This window comes from Pteropus medius, unplaced genomic scaffold (assembly GCF_902729225.1).
Source record: "Pteropus medius unplaced genomic scaffold, Ma_sr-lr_union100, whole genome shotgun sequence".
Classification (NCBI taxonomy): Eukaryota; Metazoa; Chordata; class Mammalia; order Chiroptera; family Pteropodidae; genus Pteropus; species Pteropus medius.
In genome coordinates this window covers 2,988,592-3,000,109 of record NW_024350921.1, presented here as the reverse complement: position 1 = coordinate 3,000,109, position 11,518 = coordinate 2,988,592, and the positions used below count along the sequence as shown (strand labels likewise).

General features: G+C 41.9%; 1 long non-coding RNA gene across 1 annotated transcript; it reads left to right on the top strand.

The window, feature by feature from the left end:
- Window positions 1-2,690: 2,690 nt before the first annotated feature.
- LOC120584421 (uncharacterized) lies at window positions 2,691-11,055 on the top strand. Its single transcript, XR_005648029.1, has 2 exons — window positions 2,691-2,769; window positions 10,531-11,055. It is a non-coding gene; the product is annotated as an uncharacterized LOC120584421 (long non-coding RNA).
- The last annotated feature ends 463 nt before the right edge of the window (window positions 11,056-11,518 follow it).

The window sequence follows — 11,518 nt, the reverse complement described above, 5'->3', positions numbered from 1 at the left end:
AGACAAAATCTCCCCATTCAGAAGCTTCTTGATGGCTTTCAAGAGACATCTTCCCTCTCTGCTCTGAACTCTGTCCTGTTTTGCTGGCTCTTCACGGGTGTCACTAACATTTGCTGTCTTATGTCATATTCTTTTGTGTACATGAAGCTCCTTTCTGCCTGGGATGTAGGTTCTCTGACAGAAAGCCATGAGTCTTTCCTGCCAGATATGGCATATAGTTTATTGTATTCACCACCCTAGGTGTTCAGTAGCTATTTTTAGAAGGATTTACTTAGAGCTTACGTAGATGAAGAAAGGGCCATAATGCTAAAAGTTATCAAAGCTTCTAAATTCTAGAGTAGCGCCCTCCCCTACCCCCGCCTTATCTGTGGTTTTGCTTGACAGGGTTTTGGTTATCTGTGAATAACTGCAGTCCAAAAATATTAAATGGAGAATTCTCAAACTAAACAATTCATAAGTTTTCAATTGTGTGCCATTGTCAGGAGTGTGATGAAATCTGTTCGGTACGTGAATCATCACTTCGTCCAGCATCTCCACACTGTATATACCCCTGCCCATTAGTTACTCAGTAGCCGACTCGGTTATTAGATCAACTGTCATGGTGCCACACTGTTTGTGTTCAAGTCGCCCTTGTTTTACTTGATAATGGCCCCAAAGTGCCAGAGCAGTGATACTGGCATTAGGCTATGCTAAAGAGAGGCCGTCAACTGTTTCCTTTAAGTGAAAAGGTGTGTATGTACAGGAAACAAACATAGTATGTGTAGGATTCAGTACTATCTGAGGCTTTAGTCATCCACTGGGGGTCTCGGGACATATCCCCTGTGGATAAGAGGGTCTACTCTATCTCAGACTTGCTCTATGCTCAGGCGATTCAGTTTCAATTATCCATGGACAGAGAATATTAGGCAAAGAAAGGAATCCACTATATATGTCTCTAAACAAAAATTGAATTAAAAAATAAAACAAAACAGGAATACACAAGAGGTGCTGGGTCCTACTGAGGACCCTCGAAGGCATGGTTCCAGTTTAGCTCCTCGGGGTAAACCCAAGTGTGTAGCAGGGGCCAAGTCCGATCTCCAGTCCCTCCTGAATTCTCACTCCACTCAGCCCTGGTATCACTTCAGGGGATTCGCCTACCTTGCTTTAAAGCTATTGACTTAAGGTTTCCTACACAGAAAACTTCCTGCATCTAAGAACATGGATTAGATTTAAGTTTACTGAATGAGGAAACTCCATTTAAAACTTCTCTGTATCATTCACAGCGTTTAGGCCAGAATAAAATTCAAAATTATTAGTTTAATAATCGCCCCAACCGGTAGACTAAGTTGACCCCGCAGGACTTTTCTCCGACCTCACCCTACTCTATTTCATATGCTCCTGGCATGTCATTTGAGAATGCAGCATGGAGAGAGCATAACTTAGACAAACAATGCTATCCATATCAATGATGATGGTGGTGTCACTAATAATAATTTCAGAACAACTTTTACTGTGTGCTTCCTATGGGCCAGGTTCTGTGTTTAAGTGATTTACTTGCCTTATCTCATCTAATTCTTATGAAATCCTTTGGGGCAGATACTAAATAATTGTCCTCATACACCTTTTACATACAAGGAAGCTGAGCCTCTGGGAGATTCAGAAACGTGACTTCAGAGCCCAAGCTCCAAATCAGCAGGAAAAACAGCGTTTCTACTGGTCCCGTGGTCTTTCCCAACTGTAAGGATGTGTCAGGCACAGAGCGAAGGCTTTGAACATGCATTTGCTTACAGGATCGTTTTTTCCAATAGAGGGGCTGGAATTCTGTTGGTTCTTTCTTCTGGGACTTATCTCCATCTCAGGGGAGCAGGTTGATCCCAGCAAATTATTCAATAGAGGGCTATACTTCAATGACTATATGCAGATATAAGGAGCCTGCAAAGTTCCCCAAGGATCTATCTCCAAGAGCTGTGCTTTTCATAAAAGAGCTGAAATATTAAACTTTATTCCACACTCATCTTTACCTTTCTGCCTCTTCCGAAGAAAACCCTATGAGAAATATTGGCAATAAAATTCTTCACCAAATCATTTTTGTCTTAAACCAACTCACATTTAATGTCCTCCAAGTAGATGGGTTAAAAATAACTTCCTATTCTCTCCCCTTGGAGGTGATTGGCATCTCTTTTTCCATCCAAAATGAGAGAAAACACCAAAGCTCAGCAGTGATCTTACTTCTAGAGGCTCTTTGGAACACCACACACACAAATCCCTGACAGATACAACCGGGGTTAATGAGGCATGACCAGAAGTTTGATTTTTCTGTCAAGTGCTCCCATCCGTTTTTAATAAACAGAAGAATAACATAAACTCCATTGCCTGCTCTCCTCAGCTTTCACCGAGCCAGTCGCTCCTGGTACCATGAGTGCCGAGCTGAGTTATGATTCCAAACGACTGACAAATGCTTTTACGAGCCCCTGTGGTCGGTTACGCTGGTGACTGATTTTGCTCCCCGCCCCACCCCCCCGACACACACACATAGACACACAGTTCCATCTCTTTGGCTCTGTTCAGTGTGGGCCACTTAGTGCTTTGCCAGGGGAAACCGTCAAGTGTAATATCACATTTACAACTAAATGGCTTCAATTTATCGTCACTGGTGTAAAAATGCAAAACACCCACTGTTTTCCCTTTAAGCCATGCTGTGTGCTCTTTTGCAGAAGGCTGTTTCTCCTGTGAAGAGTAGACACTGAGCCAAGGTACGGGGAACTTACAACAGCAGATGGTAAAAACCAGGTATGATCACAGAGTGATGAATGATATCATGACACTCATCCCTGGTTTTGATGAAGCTGTCTTTTGTTTCTACGAAACATCTGTTCTTACCAAAACTTGCTTACCAGTTCTCCTTACCAGAACTTGCTTTTTCCACATTTGTTGAGAAATTGCATAGCTCAAGAAAGGAGGTATTCACTCTGTAAAAATGATTAGGAATAAGAATGTTTTTCTTTTTTTCTTTTTCTTTTTTTTCCCCTTTGGCTTTGCAAAGCATACTAGGATTTATGTGGGACACTTCTTTATTTCCTGAGATAGTTGCTGAAAAGGACCGGCTGCCTTAAACCAAACTGACCACAGGATGTCACCAGTGTTCCATGAAAATTCTACTGAAAGGGCATTTACCTGGTAATGCAAAACCTGTTTCTTAAAGAAGTAAGGTCGAAGCTCATATATACGGTCACTCCTACAATTTCAAGTAAAATCCAGTTTTCCATGGATGGGCTCAGCTTCATCACGTAAAATCAGAGCAGATCTGAACTGAGGTTGTCCTTGAAGAAGAGGTGCCACATACAGGTAAAGCCACTAAACTTAACAGCCCAGAGCTGCTATTTAATTGCCCCTAAAGAAAAGTCACCCTGAGGTGAAGTTAATAACCAATACCAGATCTGACTTTTTTTTTCACTTTAATTTTCTTTGAAAGCTTCATGCTCAAGCAATGTGGTAACCAATATCTAACAGAATCATATGCTGCTCAAATACCTTCTTTGCACTTGGATATTCAGTAAATCCCCAAACAAGAATCTCAAAGAGCCCAGAAAAAAAATTTTTTTGGAAAGAGAGTGAATAGACATCTAAACTTATTAAGGGAAGAAATTTAAAAATAAAAATTAGTTAAATAATGAGCCAAGACTTCTCTGGTGCTGAGACAGGGTGACACAGCCATGGTACAAAAAGGCAGTGATGGATAAGGTGTTTAAGGGACCAACTCCAGAGGAGAGCACAGTGGGAAGCCAAGGATCCATCGGTCACTGAAAATTATGGAGACAAAGTGTGAGACTGCATTTGTGAAACATTTCTTCTGTCTCTTCATGAATTGATAGGTCACAGAGTTCTCTATGAAAGACATATAGATGACTGGGGGTGGTGGGCTGAGCCAGCCAAAGACCAAGGCAATTTTCCAGCTTCCTTTCTGGCCCGGATATACCTGGTTCAAGAGGATTCCTGTTGGTTTATGTTAGCAAAACTTTGTGAGTTGAGTCAACTAGTCTATTATTACCCTTATCAATTCAACTAGTGGTGTCAAATTCCTCACCTTTGCTTGATTGTAATGTATCTAGCCACTGGGGGTCTATTCTTTACAAGAAAAACAGTAAGAGAGCCCACATGGCTTTGTTTTAGGAGCGGTGTATCAAGAGTTCTTTCATTTGTATATCTGTTTTTTAATTGAATGTAAACGATGCTTTTATCAGTATGGAGGCTGTTATGTGCTGAATTGAGTTCTTCCAACCCCAAATTCATGTGTTATATTTCTGACCCTTGATGCTTCAGAAGGTGACTATATTTAGAGATCGGGTCTTGAAAAAGGTACTTAAATTAAAATGAGGTCAAATGGGTGTACCTAAATCCAATACGACCGGTGTCCTTTTAAGAGGAGATCGAGACACAGACACACACACAGAGGGAGGACCCTGTGAGGACACGGCTTTCTACAAGGCAAGAACAGCGGCCTCAGAAGAAACCAACCCTTCTGACACCTTGATCTCAGACTTACAGCCTCTGGATTTGTGAGGAAGTAAAATTCTGTTATTCAAGCCACCCAATCTGTAGTAATTTGTCCTATCAGCCCTAGAAAACTAATATAGAGGCTAAAATAGATCAGCTTGCTAATACTTGTTATTTAGTACTAATCACAGGTTCCTTGGTTATATGCTTAAATGCCACTTCTAGCTTAATAAAAATGGCTGTCACCAACTGAGGATTTGGGAAGTGCTGTGTTTTCTTCGGGATATTTCCATATGTCAACGAATGTATGTAAACCATCGAGGCAACTGTCTGAAGTTGTTACCCGCACTTTCCAGAAGAGAGAACTGAGATGACTAATCCTGCCCTGTCAGACTCCAGGGCCCACACTCAGCCTCAACACAAAATAGGCCATCTCGCAAACCACGGGGAGGGAGGGTCACAAAAAGGGAGATTGGTAGAAAAGAGGTCGTAGCATTTTCTTCAGGTCCTCTCTTTTACCCATGAATTTCTGACAAAATATTTTAAACTCATGTGGGTAAATTTTGAATAGAATACACTTGCTCTTGGGAAACAGAATCAAGCTGAATGTCCACTCTTTTAGCCAGGGCATCACCTTTTTCTTTCCTTCCTTCCTTCCTTCCTTCCTTCCTTCCTTTCCTTCCTTCCTTCCTTCCCCTTCCCTTCCTTCCTTCCTTCCTTTTCCTTCCTTCCTTCCTTCCTTCTTCTTTCCTTCCCTTCCTTCTTCATTATTATTATTATTTTTTTTTTATGGCACCTGCATATCCACTGGTGGAACCTTCCAAATTACCTAACACCACCAATTCCCCTGTAGATTGCATTAAAAAGGCCAGGCTGGACAGGAGTGAACACAGCAGAGTCAACATTTGGTGAGTAGGGTGGGTGACTGAACACTAGCCTAGTTGTTGGTAAATCCTTGATTCACATGAAATCACAAAATTATGGGGCTGGATGGGCCTTATAAATCCTCTGGCCCATGTAATTCCTGGCTCTGGTACAGCACTCATCTCAGCTTAGACCAATTCTGTGTGGGCTGTGGGTGTGGATGTGAGTCCCTTCTGCCGCCGTAAACGGGGTTCCCCACAGTGCGCTCGGGGCTCACTCTACACAGCGAATCCTAGTGCCTGAGAAGCCAAGAGTGGCGCCCTCCTCCGCAGGCGGTCCGGAGCTTGTAACTTGCCCGAGTTTGTCCAGCTGCTGACTGGACCAGCAGAGAGGCTGGCCTGTCTCATGGTCTAGTGTACTTCCTACTGTAACACACTGCCTCATACAAATATCTGGGCTTATTATTTAAATAATAAAAAAAAAAGACAAGCTGGTAGATAATTATTCTCACCACAAGGATGTTGCTACTCTAAGAACGGATGCACTGTGGCGGCTGCTTTAAATAAGAAGCCCTGTGTCTTGCAGAATGACTGACTTTACAGAATTTCAATTTACAACTCTTTAAGACTCGCCAGTTTTGTAAAGTGAACGCACACACAAGGATTCAGAACACACCAAGCTGGTTACGTAGTCACATCCCAGAGAATGGGCTCGGGGTGTTGCAGGCATTACTGCTCTCTGATCCGAGAGAGTGTTGTGTGCAGCGAACTCTGCGTTCAGCGTCCCACGTGCATTACACCTCATCACTACCTGGCGATGTAAGAACAGTGATTGTCCCCGTTGTAGAGGTCAAGACACCGACGTCCAGCCAGGTCAGATAAGTTGCTCGAGGCCAGGGCCCTCGCTGATCCAAACCACTATGAGCTTCACAAGGAAGCGGGGACATAGGCTTGAATCTGAACTTGAAACTAAAACAAATAAAAAACAGCAGCTAGATATTCACTGACTCACAAATAAAGAAAACACATCCACCTTTGAAATTGTTGAATAACTGGAAAGTAGTTTCAAATTTGCTTTTGGCACAGTTTTGAGAGGTGGGTCAAGAGGAATACAAGGTTTCGTTTTAAGTCACCTGCTGCATTTTCAAGGGGATACCATCAGGCTGATGTGGGAGGAAACAGATATAAAGGAGATATAATTTAAATATTTTATAAGTAATTCATGTATAAGCAAAATATAAAGAAATCCATATAATTTTGATAATTGTAGAGTATTAAAAACATCACATTTCAGGGATTAAGAAAAATATTCAGGTCAGTATTTCTTCAACTCAACCATTTAATTACATGTCTTTTTCAAACTGCCCTACTATACCCTCAGAGGATATGTGTGAGTGTTCTATGCCATGTCTTTTTTATAATAATAATAAGCAAAAAGTAAATACGATTCGGTGTTTAAGTAAGCTTTTCTCTTTTCTTGGGCCACCCGAGCCTTCGTTTTGCTTAATTAATCTGTTCGTTGCTGGAACATACCACCTCTCTGCAATGCTTTGGGGTACTTAGATTTCCTGGTGTACAAAAGAATGGCTCATGTGGTTTGATGCTGGATTGTATGGTTTGAAGTGGCTCTGTGTGCAGTCATTCTAGAAACATTCTTCCTCCTACCAGTGTGTGATAAGGGACTTGAGCTGTCAGTGGCTTCTGCCTGTTGTGAGCGTCCACGGTGTATTACTTCCCGTGCTGGATTCACCGGTTTAGAGAAAGCAAACAATTCATAAAAATCACAAAGCACAATGCAAGGTACCCCGCTGGATGTTTATTTGGTTCTTTTTTGCAGTGACCTGCCGCTGTGTTTGGTAGTTAACTTCTGTGACTAAATATTTAAGTCTAGTAACTTGCTTGGTTTTCCATGTTGTTCTTAATGCACAGAACAGCTACCACTCAATGAACCTTTCCTCTCTTCCTTCAGCTGTGTGTGCATGTGTGCGCATTTGTGTGTATGTGTGTGCGTGTCTACGTTTCCCTTCATGGCTGCCCCTCATCAGCACATTCCTGGCCATCCCCTGGTAGGAGAATCATGGGACTAGGGTGGGGTAGAGGTTGAGGCGGGGCACAGGCAGGGGTGATGGCCTATCTTTGATGCCTTTTCCAGAGCCATTCTCTGACTGATGAGCAGAGGCCACTAATGAAGAGCGAGGCTGTGTCTCTCTTTTTTCAGAGACTGAGCCCATTACCCTCTTGGTCCCCACTAGCCTGCGGGCACCCGGCCTGCTTCCCAAGTGGGTGACTTCTGGCTCACTGTGCCACTCCCAGTCCTGGTGCCAGTGGCCGTGAATAACCTCGCTCCTGTGTGTATTTATTTTATTTTGAATTTCTCTACCCTGGTTCTTTCCACCTCCAAACCCCACCCCCTGCTCACCGGCCCCATGTGGTGATGTTTCTTGAAATGTTAGATTCTTTCTTCCTGTGTCCCCCCTTCAGTTCTGGAAGCATTTTGTTTCTGTACGGCTTTGTGAAGTTGGTGCTGAGTCCAGATCCTTGGGGCTTTAAAGTTGAATTAATTATTAAACAGGAAGGGAGCAGAACTTTCAGCAGGCGCCAAGTAACTATACTTAAACTGCAACCTGGCACTGTTTTTCCCACCCTTGCGCTGTGGTTTGCTGAAGGCAACTGGAGATTTTTATTCTAGTTTTAATCAAGCATTTCTGTAAGTTTTCAGGCAGTTAAGATTTGGCAGCAAAGGTCTGGGCAGTCAGTCTTCATCACCTCCTGACCAGTTGGGCCAAAAATAAAAAAATAAAAAAAAAAAATCAGAAGTACTTCCCTAGCTCATAAATCAGTCTGAATGTGTCCACTCCCACGTCACCTTTCCTGAGAACAGGGTGAGCTTTACTCTCAAATATATATGTGTCTGTATGTATATATAATGTATTTATATCAATTGATTCCTGTTTGTAGAGAAAGGTGCTTTTCGAATAAAATCACGAACATTGTCTTTGCTGCCTTGTGATCGTTATCATTGTTGCTTTCATTTGAGGGCTAAGTCGATGATATGGAACCTTGTATTTAAACATACTAATGAAGACGCGCCACAGAATTTCTTAATTTCCTGAGTCTAGGCATTGAAATTGCCTTTTCAGAAATTCACACTCACTGGAATTGCCCGGCCCGCTTGGCCCAGACATGGGGTCTGGCCATCCTCTCAGAGCTGCGTGAATGAGACAGTGGCAGTGTTCCTAGAGAAACCCAAGCCCATATCAAAGGTATCAAAGTAATAGCCTGAAAGGGCCGGCTGCCCCCATGCCGGGCTCCCCATCTGATTTCCACAGGGGCTTCTGGCATGTGGTGGCAGGCCTTTCCCAGTCTCAGCTGACTGGCTTTCCACAGGAAGCTTGATAGGAAGTGTGCTTGGCTCCATTAAGTCTCACCCTGTGGCTGCACAGCGGTGCAGGCTGTTCAGATGGGAGGGACAAAGCTCTATCTGGGTGCGGCTGGGTGGGTAGGCAGGAGCGTGAAGCATCCTCAAGAGGGAAGAGAACAAAGATTTGGTTAAAATTTAGATTCATGCATATAAATTTGGAACAGGGCAAAATACAGGAAGGCCAACACACAACCTCCCACAGTCTTCCAGTTGGCTCGTGATGAAGTGTGCATGTGAGAACGCTTCAGAACTGAACACGGCACAGCCATCTCGCCCTTTGCGATGTGTTTGGAAACTTTCAGCATATATATCCCTTATAGTCTTAGAGCTTTGTAAAAACAAGGGGCGTTCTGCGAGACTTGCTATTAAAATATGATTTTTAAATGGTTGTTTTCCCTTTAGAGATTAAAAAATGTATCTGAGCTCACATTTTCTATTTTTGAAAATATATGAAAGTGTTTACCTCGTGTGTGTTATCTACATCTTGACTGTTCGATTTCATTCAGCCAATAATTCTAATCACCATAAGCAAAAAAGGGAGGTCTATTTGTTTATTTAAAAAGATTAGTTCGATGAAGCCAGATAGACTTACGCTTCTGAGAATTTAACTGAACTTAACATTTCAACAGTCTCTCCTGTATTTTCCCTGAATCTTCAGCTTTTTCAGTGGCTTACCTCTTCTCACTATATCACCCTCTGACCTCAGTGCTGAGGCTGGTGTGGGGCTCCCATTCTCGGGAGGTCATGCTTAGTCATGTTATTTAAGATTAGATAATGGCCACACTGTAACCATTATGCTTCTAAATTATTTAAAACCCAGATTAAAAATGACACATTCCTCATGACCAATATTTGGAAAATATACTTATTAAATGGACAGCTTGTGTACCATTTTGATCTGTTCTTCATGTCCCATTTTCTTTCCAGAAAATATATTATGAACTGGTTTTAAAATTAAGCGATTAAGATTTCTGCTTTTTGGCTAAGCAAAGATACCTTTTTCTTTTTGTTTGAAAATGGGTTGATACTCTCATCTCTCACCCAAGGAGAGTTTGTAATACAAACTTTTCAAAAATACTTCATTTAAAATAAGGTCCTGGGAGCTGGCTTAAATCTTGTACGTTTAGATATTAGAGCACACTTAAAAAGTGCTTTCATTGATTTGGAAAGTACAACTAACCACAATAATAACAGTGTGTAAACAACAATAAATAAATAAAAATAAAAAGAACATAGAGCATATCAGATGCATGTGCATTGCTTTTGCAACACCTTTCCCTCCCCCTTCTGGCTTGAAGGATAGCTCTAAAAATATGATGTGTACCAATTTATAGCTTTCCAAAGATATTCTCCCCTTAGCCGCCAAAAAGACAGTTAGGAAATGTGTGTTTCTGTCTGATGTGTGTCAAATATAAGGAATAGTTACTTAATAAGTCATCACCTGAGCAGTTAGTGGTCACCCTTGCTGACTTGATATTCCGAACTGTCGGTGCCAGGGAGTGTGGGCTTCTCTGCTGTGTGCAAGCTTCCCATTCTTGGGTGACCCAGCCAGCCTGCCAAGACATGGGCCATCTCTGCAGGTGTATGGGCTGCAGCCCTAGGCAAGACTCTCCTTGCCTTCCCCAAAGGTCTCTGAGCCCTTGTGCAGCCCAGATGGTTCCAATTTGAGGCCTACACTCAGTGCTGGAGCTGTATTGAGTTTCTTCCCTGAAACCAACAAAACCTGCTTCAGCATTTTGCTTGGATTAAAATATTTGTCCCTTTTTTTCACAGGGCAGAAGGAGGACTCCTGAAGCCTCCGAAGGAAGGAAATCATTACAGGGCCCTACAGAAGTAGGTCATGTGCTACAGCTGCTCATAGTTTAAGAGGAAGAAACAGGGGACCTCAAACCTGGAACACAACTCTTTCAAAATGCTTGTGAGCAGCCCAAGAAAAACATCCTCCCGAGGCTTATCTAATAACCATGATCTGTAATCGTCTCAATGTGTGCTCACGTTTCCTTCGCCGTTTGCACCTACTTCCCAGAGCTAACGAGATGCTGAAACAGAACACAGACAAATTTAATGAAGGGGATTTAATAGTTTGTGTTAAAGCTAATATGGTCCATTAGGAGCTGTCATTTTTATAAACAATAAAGATATGTTACCCTCTTCTTTGGTGTAAAGCCATTCCATGCAGGACCTGTAAACATTCAGTAATGATCTGTAGAACATGCGTGAAAGACAATTAAGGCGCCACTTGAAAAGTCCGTTTTCCTCACATATTTGGTTTTCTGCTAAATAAATTCATGAAGGTCATATATGTGTAAGCACATGTTTCTGTTCTTTAGTTTATGTTCTAATAACAGAAAAACCACTATTTTGTGGTATTTTCGAGAACGTAAAAATTAACAGTTAATGGTGCCATTTAAAGGCACAATGACAACTTTTAAAAGCTGTAAATAATGAAAGTTTCTAAAAAGCTATTTATTGCAAAAATAGTATGTTCAGCTCTGGTTAGGATATTTTTTGGAATTTATTTTTTAAATGGCAGCAGACACAAGGCTTGAGGAGCTATATACTTTTTGAGATAAACTGAACGTACTTGAGAAAATGAAATATACTTGACTCTGACTTTGTAAATAGAATTTGCTGCCTTGCTCTCTCTTTTAAAGACAAATGACTCATTTTCAAAAAGTTTTAGGTTGGGCAGAATTTGATGAAAAATTCCTACAATGCCTAACATTTCCTTCTGTGCACAGAGGAAAAAGGGTTGTGGGGG